This window comes from Myxine glutinosa, chromosome 1 (genome assembly GCF_964187855.1).
Source record: "Myxine glutinosa chromosome 1, kmMyxGlut1.1, whole genome shotgun sequence".
In the NCBI taxonomy this organism is placed as follows: Eukaryota; Metazoa; Chordata; class Myxini; order Myxiniformes; family Myxinidae; genus Myxine; species Myxine glutinosa.
Window position 1 is genome coordinate 197369553 of NC_136261.1, and position 14721 is coordinate 197384273.

Genomic DNA, 14721 nt, shown 5'->3' on the forward strand with positions numbered 1-14721 from the left:
ACAATTCCGGAAGTGTACGAAGTTAGTAGTATGGCTTCTTCTTCTTCGGCATCCCACTTAACTCAGAAACGAGATGAACGCCACATTCACCCACCAGCATATATATATGAACCCCCTTCCTCTCCTGCCTCTTCCCCCCTCCCCTCCCTCCCTCTTCCCCCCTCCCCTCCCTCCCTCTTCCCCCCTCCCCTCCCTCTTCCCCCCTTCCTCCCTCTTCCCCCCTCCCCTCCCTCTTCCCCCCTCCCCTCCCTCTTCCCCCCTCTCCTCCCTCCCTCTTCCCCTCCCTCCCTCTTCCCCTCCCTCCCTCTTCCCCTCCCTTCTCTCCCCCCCTGCTCGCCCACTCCCCTCCCCAATCCCCTACACCCCTCCCACTCCCCCACCCGGCAATGCCAGGTGCTTCTGCTAGTGTTTATATATTGTTACGGACGCGGTTTAGATGTTATTTTGACCGAGCGGTGGTGTATTACCACGACCTAACAGTTATTCCCCGACTAGACCCCGATTCCACCCAGACGTTGACCAAATCGCGCTATGCTAAATCAATGATGGAAAGGACACAACGACTGGGATAGATGAAACGACGCAAGGGGTACAGTTCTCAAGACCTCCGGAGGAGGATATAATTACAGTGGTGGAGAAAAGGGGTAGATTACAAGGTAGTGAGGTAAAGACACAGAAGAGATAGGCACTTAATTACAGTCTTATCTTAGCCCAGACAGACCACAGACAAATGGAACAAGGCTGACTTACACAGGGATTGATGGCAGGGAAGGACAGGTAGTTCGATAGCACAAGGTGCACCTTGGCTCGGGGACAGGATCAAGCACGGTCCAAGAGATGCAGGGAGGCCTCACAGCGCTCGGAGGGTAGGTCTTGCTTGCTCCAAGCTCAGCGCGCATCGGACGTCACCTCCCTCTTCCTGCGCATGCTCAGCGGGGAGTGACACGCCCTCGGCTGGTTGGCTCCGCCCCAGATGGGACCGGTCCGCCACTTCCATTGGGTGCGGGGGTTACCGGGCTCCGCCCTTGACGAGGAGCTGACAGGGAGCCCCTATTTGGTAACCCCGTCGAGCACATGTTCGATGGCGGCTCGCTGGGAAGGCCTCATGCCCTCCCAACACCCCCTACCAGCCAAGCCGGAGTGAGGACGCGCACTCCCTGTGCACGCCGCCGCCGTTGCTGTTGTTGTTGTTGTTGTTGTTGCTGAACCGTGAGGAAGAGCTGCGGGGAGGTATTGGGAGGTCCTAAACTTCCTAACGGTGCCATACAATCACATTCTGGTGCAACGAAGGGTCAGAATTAATGGGAACGAGTCCTTAACTGACAGACTAAGAATAACTAGCAAGATGTCCTATAGTTGTCTTACATGAGATGCGGTGAACCTGGGCACGACATTTAATGGGGGAAATAGGGGGAGGTCGGGTCTACAGAGTGTTGTTTACAGAAAATGGGACTAGGGAATGGGGGATTGGGGATAGTTGGGAAGTATTGAGGAAATAGGGGAATATTTACAAGCGGATATGGATGGATGCAAATCCCATATCCGCAAGAATATATATATATATATATATATACAGTATATATATATACAGTATATATATATATATATATATATATATATATATATATATATATATATATATATATGAGTGAGTTTTGTGAGTTATACTGTATATAGTATATATACAGTATAAACTGTGAGTTTTGCATGCACTTGTGACAGTATCTGAATTTATAATCCATAATGACGCACTGCTAGATGGTTCCCCTGGAGCTTTGCAGGCAATGTGGACATGCATGGCGATGAGGTCATGACGTTCGCTCATTAGGTTGGAGAACCAGATTACAGATACCATTATATATATATATATATATATATATACTGTATATATATATATATATATATATATAAATAACTGTAAGAAATAGTAGAAACTCCAAAGTACGAGCAGGGCGTCTCATTTGTATTGAATAAATAATCGTTAGATTAAATAAGACGCGGACGTAGCTTCAGGACGTCGATCTTTAATTGTCGACAAGCTTTCGACCAACAAAGGTCTTCTTCTGAGTCTACAAAAACAGTGTACGAAGTTAGTAGTATGGCTTCTTCTTCTTCGGCATCCCACTTAACTCAGAAACGAGATGAACGCCACATTCACCCACCAGCATATATATATATGAACCCCCTTCCTCTCCTGCCTCTTCCCCCCTCCCCTCCCTCCCTCTTCCCCCCTCCCCTCCCTCTTCCCCCCTCCCTCTCTCTTCCCCCCTCCCCTCCCTCTTCCCCCCTCTCCTTTTCTTGGAAAAATCCTGGGTACGTTATATTGATGACATCCAGTTCATCTGGTCAAAATCCCCCCGTAGTCTCACACAATTCCAAAATGAATTAAATTTGATTCATCCGACCATCAAGTTCACATTCGACAGCTCACAGTCCGAAGTTCACTTTCTAGACACATCACTCACGCTTCAAAATAACAGACTCGAAACAGAACTATACACCAAACCAACAGACACCCACTCTTACCTTCTCCCTTCTTCATCTCATCCTAAACATACAATTGCAAGCATACCATACAGTCAAGCACTCAGAGTAAGACGCATTTGCTCAACAAAAATGGCAGAAGAAACTTCTCTCTGCCAATTAGAAAAACACTTCATTGCAAGAAACTATGACCCTCACTCTGTGCAAGAAGCAATAACCCGAGCAAAACACATACCGAGAGCAGACCTTCTGATTTCCAAACCCAAACCTGCAACTAACCGTGTCCCACTGGTAACCACCTACTCTGCTACCTCATCCCAATTGCCAAGTATTCTGAATAAGGCCCTTCCTCTCCTCCATCAATCAGAAACACTCGGCACCACGTTTCCTCAACCTCCACTAACATCATTTCGACGTGGTCGGACACTCAGGGACCTCTTGGTAAAAGCAAAGCACCCACAGCCCCACAACAAAGAAACTAGGATCCCTGGCTTCTACAAATGCACAGCAAACAAATGTATTATTCACAAACATTTACTAGAAGGAAACAAATTCTGTAGTTCTAGCACTGGACAAAAATTCCCCATCACCTCCGAAAAGAACTGCAAATCTACATGGGTCATATACCTAATCACTTGCCAAAAGTGCACCAAACAATATGTTGGAAAAACTGAAAATACACTCTACACACGATTTAATAACACCCGGTCAGAAATCAATAACTTTCACACCAGTCAGGGCAAATCTCTACCTTACACGATACACTTTAATCAACCGGATCACTCTATAAATGACATTCAGATCTCTGCCATTGAATCAATCACAAATCGATCACACACCACGATTCTGAAACGTGAGTCCTTTTGGATACACAAACTTCGGACAAAAGTCCCTCATGGCATAAATTTTGATGACTAAAGCATGTTCCCACATCAACCCAATCAAATTGTTAACCGTAACCCATTCATTCATTCATTCATCATTCATTCATTCATTCATTCTACCTTTATATGTCATTTATATAAATATATAAATATATTATATGAATATAAATGGGATATGAATATATGCTTGTGTGTTTATGTATGTATATCTCTATATTTGTATATGCACGTGCACCCTAACTGTAACGCAAACGGTCACTTCCGTTGAACTTGGGGCTGGTGAGTGAACTTTGGCGTGACTCTTCCTTCTGTATGCATTTTCTACACACATCACACATCTCACACACATATCACCATACATACTTGACTGATATACATGCATACTGTTTTTGTAGAGTCAGGAGAAGACCTTTGTTGGTCGAAAGCTTGTCGACAATTAAAGATCGACGTCCTGAAGCTACGTCCGGGTCTTATTTAATCTAACGATTATATATATATATATATATATATATATATATATATATATATATATATATATATATATATATATATATATATATATATATATATCACTTTTCACCCGATCTCTCAATGGTGAAGAATCACTTAAAAATGAAATAACTCATATCCGAATCCATATTCAGATCTTCACCAACATCGAATCGATTAGTTCTTATCAGACACCTGATGATTGAGCCTGGTGTTGGCTTAGCGGTTATGGTGCCAGCTTGGGATCCTAGGATTCTGGGTTCGAATCTCGGTCGATCGCTGAATTACCGCCAGGGGGGTTGACTCAGCCTGTTCATCCTTCCGAGGTCGGCAAATTGAGTACCAGCTTGCTGGGATGATTTTGATCCCGGTGTGTACCCCGGCTTAGAATAGGTACACTGTATCCCTGCACATCGTAAGAGATGACCAAGGGTTGGCGCCAGGAAGGGCATCCGGCCATAAAAACATTGCCTCAAACAGGGAAGCTTGATTGTCATGGGACCCGCAAGGCTGACCCCCGCTGTAGCGGGGAAAATGGCCTTAAAACGATCATTCATTCAACCGATCCACCAAGTTTCGTCCAAATCCGTCCATAACCTTTTGAGATATCCTGCTATGTATCGTTTTTGGTGCTATCTCCCAATGGTGAAGAATCGCTTCAAAAATTCTAGTAGCCGGATCCGAATCCGGATCTTCACCAAAATCTAATCATTTCGTCTTTGTCACATATGTTACCTCTCTGCAAAATGTCGTCCGACTCCGTCCACAACTTTTTGAGATATAATGTTCACAGTCAGACAGGGGTGAAAACACAACCTGTCCTGTCAATTGGACCAATGGTTGCAGTGAAAATCATCTTTATTCTGTGCAGACAAACGGACTCAAATGCAATACCCTCTCCTCTGGCAAGGGTAACAAGGAATGGAAGAAGGAATTAATAAATAAGAGATGAAGGGAGGCAAATTATTTTATTTTCCTCTTTAAAGACGAACGATTAAAACAACAGAATATACGAAGTCATAATGGACATAAGGTACAACATTAAGAGAAACTTTAAAGAACAGCTTTGATTTGATGGAATACGAAAGAAAGCAGAGAGATCAGGACCGAAAACAAGGATGGTAACCAAGTCTCGCATGTGGCCTATACTGGGAAGAAAAATACAACAAATTACAAACAGCAAGCAAACAAAAACGTACTTTTGGACAACAAATCATCAAAACATTTCACAATCTATTGCATAATGCGAAGTGTGGCGTCTGTCCGTGCGTTCTTCTGTCTCCCGTTTACGGTGGCCGCTTCCCATGCTGCGTTTGAAAACTCCGCACAAAGGCAAAGCTCAACATTCAACCCAAAGAAATGCATGATACCGAACGAGATATATTTTAAATGTGTAAATACAACATGGAATCGCAGTTTGTTTATTAACAGTGTGATAAGATACGACCTGGGCTGACAGGATGGCCTCAGGTACGCACACTCGCTTATAAGCTGTCTCGCCTGGTAGTCAGGTTCACAATGTTTTTTCGTTCAAAAATTTTGGAGATTAGCAAAACTACACATTTTTGGAATATTCAGAGCATGGGGAATCCAAAAATTGATGTTGGCATTTGCGTAGACACCTTTGCGAAAATGACACTCAGGACAGTGATGAAGATCTCTAAAAGCATATTCCTGAATGGTATAGACCTCGTAGATCCTGTGTATAGGACTTATAGTTCAATCTGATACTACCTATAACTTCCTATAACAACCTATAACTTCAAAGGACTTGCAATATCATGTATTATGTAATACAGTTATATCACAAATATAAAGACTGTAGCGGTTACCGCTGGATGTACATAATCGCCTTGCACCGGCCAGAACACGGCCAGACGCGCCTCTCCCGGGCATGCCCGGACTCACTGTTCCCGGGCACGCCCGAACCTCCCGGGCACACCCGGTCTCGTCTTTCCCGGGCATGCCCGCTCTCGCCTTTCCAGGGCTCGCCCAGAGCGTCCGGGCATGCCTGCTATCGCCTTTCCAGGGCTCGCCCAGAGCGTCCGGGCATGCCCGCTATCGCCTTTCCAGGGCACGCCCAGAGCGTCCGGGCATGCCCGCTATCGCCTTTCCAGGGCTCGCCCAGAGCGTCCGGGCATGCCCGCTATCGCCTTTCCAGTGCTCGCCCAGAGCGCCCGGGCACGCCCAGCCTCGACTTGCCAGGCCGCAGCCAAACACGCCCGGGCAGGTCCAGACTCGCCCTTGATACCCGGGCATGCCCGGTATAGCTTTTGCCGGGCAAACTTCCCGACATAAATGTGTATATATATTGTTGCCCGAAAAACGGGCTTGTCAGAATACCTGAGCTGTTTTGTTTCAATAAAGCAACTCGGACGAATTCCGTCTTTGGTCGCGTCAATTCTTTTGACTCGCGTTGGAGCGCAGTTCCTTCATTGGTGACCTACCGACATGGATACGGCAGTGACGCTTAAACTGCCTACCTTCTGGGAGACTCACGCGGCTGTTTGGTTCGCCCAGGCGGACTCCCAGTTCGCCCTGCGAGGCATCACCGCGGACGACACCCGCTTCCACCATGTTGTGGCGGCGCTCGGCTCCGCCACCGCGGCCCGCGCCTTGAGCCTCCTCCAGCACCCGCCGGCTGCTGACAAATACGACGCGCTGAAGACGCTCCTCCTCGGCGCTTTCGCCCTCTCACCGGCAGCACGCGCACGGCGCCTGCTTGACCTGCCCGAGCTCGGCGACACGCGCCCGTCCGAGCGCATGGACTATATGCTCTCGTTGCTCGGCGAGCACTCTCCGGCATTCCTGTTCCGGGAGCTGTTCCTCCGTCAGCTGCCTAACCCGGTACGCCTCGCCCTGGCTGGCACGTTGATCACGGATTCCCGTGCCCTCACCAGGGAAGCCGATAAGATCTCCTCGGCGGGCCAGCACATCGGCGCGGTTACCTGGAGCCCGCCGCCGTCCGAGGCGACGCCCACGACGCCCGAGCGCCCTGCGCGGTTGGAGGCCGAACTGCCGGTGCAACTGGCGGCCGCCACGCCGCACCGCCCGCTTCCGACACGACGGCCGGGGCCTCCACCTGACCGGGCGTGGTGTTATTACCACGCCAGGTTCGGACACAAGGCTCGGACGTGCCGGCCCCCGTGCACTTTCGGCAGGTCGGGAAACGGCCGGGCCGGCATTCATTCCCAGCCATGAGCGCCGGCCACTCGGGCAACTTGCTGTTTATTCGGGACAAAGCGTCTGGACGGCGTTTCCTGTGCGACACCGGCGCCCAACTGAGCGTCATACCTGCCTCCGAGCAGGACAGGCTGGACGCAGTTTGCGGCCCCTCTTTGGTCGCTGCTAATGGCTCGGCCATACGCACTTTCGGCCCACGCGTCGTCACCCTCTGCTTCGGCAGCCAGCGCTTTCAATGGACTTTTGTTACCGCCAGCGTCCCCGTGGCTTTGCTGGGCGCCGATTTCCTCTGCGCGCACGGGCTGCTGGTCGACGTCAAATGACGTCGCCTTGTCCACGCCGAGACCTTCAGCTCCCTGGCGTGCACAATGAGCAGCTCCGCGCCGACCGAACTGGCGTGCGCCCTCCCGGCAACTAACGAGTTCGCTCGCCTGCTCGTGGAATTCCCGGCCCTCACGCGGCCGACGTTTTCGGCCGTCGCGGTGCGGCACGGGATCGAGCACCACATACCCACTACGGGCCCGCCGGTCTACGCCAGGGCCCGCCGCCTCGACCCAGCCAAGCTCGCCGTGGCAAAGGCCGAATTAGACGCGTTGGAGCACCTCGGCATCGTGCGGCGCTCCGATAGCGCGTGGGCCTCACCACTGCACATCATGCCAAAGCCGGGGGGTGGATGGCGCCCGTGTGGCGACTACCGCCGTCTCAATGACGCTACCACCCCCGACAGGTACCCGATCCCGCATATTCAGGACTTTTCCGCCCGTTTGGCGGGACGGGTCATCTTTTCGAAAATTGACCTGATACGGGGCTACCACCAGGTACCTGTCCGGGCGGCCGACGTCCCGAAGACGGCCGTCATCACGCCGTTCGGCCTGTTCGAATTTTTGCGGATGCCGTTTGGCCTCAAGAACGCGGCCCAGGCGTTCCAGCGCTTGATGGACGGCGTGCTGCGCGACCTGCCGTTTCTTTTCGTCTATCTGGACGACATCCTCGTCGCCAGCACGTCCCGCGCCGAGCACCTCCTCCACCCCCGAACACTGTTCGGTCGCCTCAGCGAGCATGGCTTAATTGTCAACCCGGTCAAATGCCACTTCGGCGCGACGACGGTTGACTTTTTGGGCCACCGCATCACCAAGACCGGGGCCGTGCCGCTGCCGACCAAGGTCGAGGCCATCACCACGTTCCCGCGTCCCCGTTCCATCAAGGCCCTCCAAGAGTTCCTCAGCATGGTGAATTTTTATCACCGATTCGTGCCCCGCGCTGCTCAGCTCATGCGGCCCCTTTACGAGGCCCTCCGGGGCAAGCCGGCCAAGCATGACATTGTTTGGTCCACGGCCATGGACGCGGCCTTCGCCAGTGCCAAACGGGCCCTCGCCGACGCAACGCTGCTGGCTCACCCGGTGCTCAACGCGCCCATCGCCCTCACTACGGACGCCTCCAACTATGCGGTGGGCGCCGTCCATGAGCAATGGGTGGACGGGGTTTGGCAGCCACTCGCTTTTTTCAGCCGGCAACTCCGGCCGAACGAGTTAAACTACAGCACGTTCGACCGCGAGCTGCTCGGGCTATTCCTGGCCGTTCGCCATGTCCGACACCTCCTGGAGGGCCGCCCGTTCACGGCTTTCGTCGACCACAAGCCGTTGGTCTACGCAATGGCTAAGGTCACGGAGCCGTGGTCGGCCCGCCAGCAGCGCCACCTCTCCGCCGTGTCGGAGTTCACCACGGACATCCAGCACGTCGCCGGCAAAGACAACGCCGTGGCCGACTGCCTTTCGCGGGCCAGCGCGAACGCGGTCCACCTCGGCGTGGACTTCACGCTCATGGCGGCCGACCAGACCACCGACGCCTCGGTGCAGGCACTCCGCGTGGCGGACACGGGCCTCCGCCTGGCCGACATCCCCTTCGCGGGCACCGTCCTGCTCTGCGACGTCTCCCAGGGCCAGCCTCGCCCCATCGTGCCCGTTTCCTGGCAGCGCCGCATCTTCGCCTCCATCCACGGCCTTTCTCACCCGGGCCGAAAAGCTTCTCAGAAGCTGGTGTCGGCGCGTTTCGTCTGGCACGGCCTTCGACGAAACATCCGCGACTGGGCCAACGCCTGCACGGCCTGCCAGCGAGCCAAGGTCCACCGCCACACCCAGGCCCCGCTGGCACCTTTCGCCGTGCCTGAACGGCGTTTCGACCACGTCCACGTGGACCTGGTGGGTCCCCTGCCCCCCTCGCGGGGGTTCACCCACCTGCTCACTATGGTGGACAGGACCACCAGGTGGCCGGAGGCCGTGCCCCTCACCTCCACCACCACCGCCGACGTGGCGCAGGCGTTCATCGCCACCTGGGTCGCGCGCTTCGGCGCACCAGCGGACATCTCGTCCGACCGCGGCCCACAGTTCACGTCTGAGCTTTGGGGCGCGGTCGCCCGTTCGTTGGGGGTCACGCTGCACCGCACCACGGCCTACCACCCCCAAGCCAATGGGTTGTGCGAGCGGTTTCACCGCTCCATGAAGGCCGCACTCATGGCCGGCCTTCAGGACGACGGTTGGGCCGACCGGCTGCCGTGGGTCCTTTTGGGCCTTCGCACAGCCCCCAAGGAAGACCTCCAGGCGTCCGCCGCCGAGCTCGTCTACGGCCAGCCACTCCGCGTCCCGGGCGAATTCGTGCCTGACGCTACCAGTCCCTGGTCCGCCGCTCGCCAGCGCTCGGACCTCCAGGAGGCCGCCCGACGATTTGCCCCCGTGCCGACGTCCCGCCACGGTGGCCCCCAGTCCTACGTCCCCCCGGCGCTTCGCACAGCGGAGTACGTCTTTGTGCGTCATGACACGCACCGGGGGCCACTCCGGCCGCCGTACGACGGGCCCTTCCGGGTCCTGCGACGGGGCGACAAGTCTTTCATCGTCGACTTCGGCGGCCGGCCGGACCGGATTTCTGTGGACCGCCTCAAACCGGCGCACATGGACGTCGACCGACCACCACGGTTGGCCCTTCCTCCGCGGCGAGGCCGCCCCCCGTCCACAGTTCCCCCCGCTCGACCACCCACCACCACGTCAGACCCCTCCCCACGACCCTCCAGGGGTCGCTTCGGCCGGGTCATCCGGACCCCCCTTAAATTGACCCTGCCGGTGCAGGTCGATTCTGGAGGGGCGTGTGTAGCGGTTACCGCTGGATGTACATAATCGCCTTGCACCGGCCAGAACACGGCCAGACGCGCCTCTCCCGGGCATGCCCGAACTCACTGTTCCCGGGCACGCCCGAACCTCCCGGGCACACCCGGTCTCGTCTTTCCCGGGCATGCCCGCTCTCGCCTTTCCAGGGCTCGCCCAGAGCGTCCGGGCATGCCCGCTATCGCCTTTCCAGGGCTCGCCCAGAGCGTCCGGGCGTGCCCGCTATCGCCTTTCCAGGGCACGCCCAGAGCGTCCGGGCATGCCCGCTATCGCCTTTCCAGGGCTCGCCCAGAGCGTCCGGGCATGCCCGCTATCGCCTTTCCAGTGCTCGCCCAGAGCGCCCGGGCACGCCCAGCCTCGACTTGCCAGGCCGCAGCCAAACACGCCCGGGCAGGTCCAGACTCGCCTTTCCAAGGCTCGCCCTTGATACCCGGGCATGCCCGGTATAGCTTTTGCCGGGCAAACTTCCCGACATAAATGTGTATATATATTGTTGCCCGAAAAACGGGCTTGTCAGAATACCTGAGCTGTTTTGTTTCAATAAAGCAACTCGGACGAATTCCGTCTTTGGTCGCGTCAATTCTTTCGACTCGCGTTGGAGCGCAGTTCCTTCAAGACAATGGTTTTCAATTACCTTTGTTTGTTGCTTTTCTATAATCCTGAACACTATTTTGAGGCATTTATTGGATTCCGTGACCCAGAAAACATAGGATTAGCATATTTAATTAAGTTTCTAAGTTGACTAGAAGCCGAGATAGCGCAAAATATGTATTTTATGGCGGCCATTTTGAAAATCCAAAATGGCGGCCATGCAGGTGTCTGTGCAAATGCCGACATTGATTTTCGGATTCTCCATGCTCTGATGATTCTAAAAATGTACAGGTTTGCTAATCCCAAAATTTTGAACGAAATTATATTTGTTAACATAGTGAACCTGACTATGGGTTCAAATCCCGACCCAGCTATAAACTGTCATCCCGGTGTTTCACAGGCAGGATGATTCATCAGTGTGTGCGCCGTGAGTGCCGTTCCTCGAATGGACGTTAAACTGGGAGTCCCATCAAGTTGGTGGACGTTAAAGATCCCCATGGTGTCTAATGCGAAGAGTAGGCGATCTATCGCTCCTACCCGAACTACAGCTGAGAAGGCAACGGCAAACCACCCAGCATAACCCTTGCTCAGGAAGCTGCTTTGTCAGCACCACCACTCTGTGACAGAGCATGAGGATTATCACAAAGTTGAACATCTTGTTCGGAAACTCAAAGCCTGAGGCCTGCAGCCTCCACTTCTGACTTTGCTTACTATAACTTCCGGACTGGATGCCACCAACGACTGTCGCTAAATGGTTCGCTTTCTCCCTGGGTCGAGGTTCACAGTGGAGTGCCTCAGGGCCCTGTGGTCAGACCAGTGCTGTTTCTGATATATACAGACTTGGCATTTAATATGGAATATTTTTTTTGTGGGGGTGAACTTACTTTTCAAGATGTCTTAGAACCAAAATTTCATTGGAATTATGTTGAAATTATTCTAGATTTGGTTAATGTGACCTTTAAAAGAAACAAAAACCACATTTGACATTTCGAAACAAATAAATTGATCCTTGAAAGTGATGTAAACTGATATCGAACTCAATTCATGGACAGTACTGTGTTAAACTTCTGTACGTTTTCGAGAAGTATCTCTTTATTTTGCACATTAGCCCAAAATTTTTTAAACAAAAACAAAAGTTAAATTACGACTGGGATTATGGACAGTAAAATTACAGTTCAGTACTTCGTGTAACCCCCACGAGCATTCAGGAGAGCACGTACACGTTGAGGCATGCTGTTCACGAGATTTGCCGAGGTTTGGACAGGAATCGCTTGCCATGCAGTGACAATAGCCTGCTGCAATTCACGCACAGAGGTCGGCTGCTGGTCCAAGTTGTCGATTTGACACGTTAATTCTGCCCACAAGTTCTCTATCGGATTCATATCCGGGGACATGGCAGGCCACTCCATTTGCTCGACACCACGGTCAGCAAGAAAGTGTTGGATCATGCGAGCACGATGAGGCCGTGCATTGTCATCTTGGAAGACAAAGTTTCCTCGAAAGGCTGCACGAGAAAATGGAAGCAATGTTTCTTCCAGAATGGCCCTGTACTTGAACTGGTTCAGGTTTCCATTCAGAACAACCAGGTCAGTTTTGCCCCCTGCATGAAAAGCAACCCAAACGGTCACCCCACCACCTCCAGCTTGGACTCTTGGCACTATACAATCTTTGTTGTAGGCTTCATGCACTTGTCTGCGCACTCGGACGTGGCCATCTTGACGATAGACCAGAAATCTAGACTCGTCACTGAAGATCACGTGATTCCAGTGTCCTGGCTGCCATTGACGGTGCTCTCTGGCCCACTGCAATCGGCGCTGGCGGTGTTGTCTGGTCAGGCGTGGATTTCTCAGGGGACGCCTGGCACGATAGCCTGCTTGAACCAGTCGTTGGTTGACTAGCCTTCTGGATACAGGCACATTTGTCAGTTGCTGCCCCTCAGCCCTAAGCCGATTAGCTGACTTGGTACGGCCATTGTGGACTAACTGGTGCAGCTGGTGATCATCCCTCATTGTGGTTCTGCGGGGACGTCCTGGCCTCGGTATTGGAGTAGGGACACCCCTCTGAGCATTTCGTTTCAGGATCTTTGACACCTGACCTTGAGTGATGCCATACTGCCGAACAATAGCACGCTCTTGTCATGTCGTAATTTCGTAAAGCCACCACACCATGACAAACAGCATTGTCGAGTTGACAGACCATCTCCAGAGGAAGCGGCAATAACTTTTAGAGATGTGCAGCAGTTGTTTTCCACTAATACAGAACGCAACAACCGTTGTATACCCGACTGTGAAGCCAATCGTCAAATGCACCTGTCCGTACATTTTGCCACGCCACCTGTGATATAATCCTGTTGTTGACTTCTTGCTGCGACAGACAATCAGTGACATGGTTCTTTTAACAAATAAATCACCAAAGTGTAAAAGAAACTCACCAGTTTGATATACTGAGTTAAGAAAGTAAACCCAAGTCAAGAAAAAAAAAATATTCCATATTAAATGCCAAGTCTGTATATATATATATATATATATACAGTATATATATATATATATATATATATATATATATATATATATATATATATATATATATATATATATATATATATATATATATATATATATATATACTGTATATATATATATATATATATATATATATATATATATATATATATATATATATATATATATATATATATATATATATATATATATATATATATATATATATATATATACAGTCATGTGAAAAATAAGTACACCCCATGTCAAGTTTTGACCTTTTCAACATATTTCAACATACAGCTATTAGATCTTCATTTCAACAATATTGATAGATAAAGGTGATATTAAAGCGCGGCGTTACGCGCGCTGCTTGTGAGCAAGGAGGAAGCGGACAAGCGGTAACTTATAAGCGTCTTTATTTCAGGAGCTCACTGTAACACTAGCGCGCTCCGGGCTGCGCGCCCCGTGTATATCCTCAGGCCACGCCTACCCCTCGGGCGTGGCCGCCGCCCACTTGGTGCGCAGAATGATGTCACCACGCCAGTGGGCTTTCGTGTCCGCCACACGCGCCCCCCCAGAATTCCCGCGCACCTGGAGGGCCAGTTTGCGGGGCAAACGGATGACCCGGCCGAAGCGCCCCCTGGCGATCGGCGGCGTCCGGGGTGCAGGGATGCCAGGTGGGATGCCCCTGGCTGCCCCTGGGATGGGTGCAGGACCGGGGGGCGGCGTGGCGGCGGGGCTGGGCGGTGCCGGGGGTCTGCCCGCAGGGGGGCGGCCCCGACGCAGCGGTCGGGCCACTGGCGGTGGATGGTCCACGTCGAGGTGGGCCGGCTTGAGGCGGTCTACAGAAACGCGGTCAGGAGTACCGCCGATGTCCAGGGTGAAGTGCTTCGCCCCGGTCTCCAGCACACGGAAAGGCCCGTCGTACGGGGGCCGCAGTGGTGTCCGGTGGGCATCGTGGCGGACGAAGACGTACTCCGCCGTGCGAAGCTCCGGGGCGACGTGCGTCGGTGGGTGCCCGTGGCATGCCGTTGGCACCGGGGCGAACCTCTGGGCGGTCTCTTGCAGAGCGGAGCGCTGCTGTGCCGCGGACCATGGTGCCGTGGAGTCGGGGAGGAACTCGCCCGGCACCCGCAGCGGTTGCCCGAAGACCAACTCTGCCGCGGATGCGCGCAGGTCCTCCTTGGGCGCCGTCCGGAGTCCCAGCAGGACCCAGGGGAGCCTGTCGACCCAGCCGCCGTCACGGAGGGTGGCCCGGAGCGCGGCCTTCAATGAGTGGTGAAATCGCTCACACAGGCCGTTAGCCTGGGGGTGGTAGGCCGTGGTTCGGTGTCTGAGGGGGCGCCGAACCGGGCGACCCAGATGGCGATGAAAGCCGCCGTCGTCGACGCCAAGGGCACGGCCTCCGGCTACCGGGTGGTGCGGTCCACC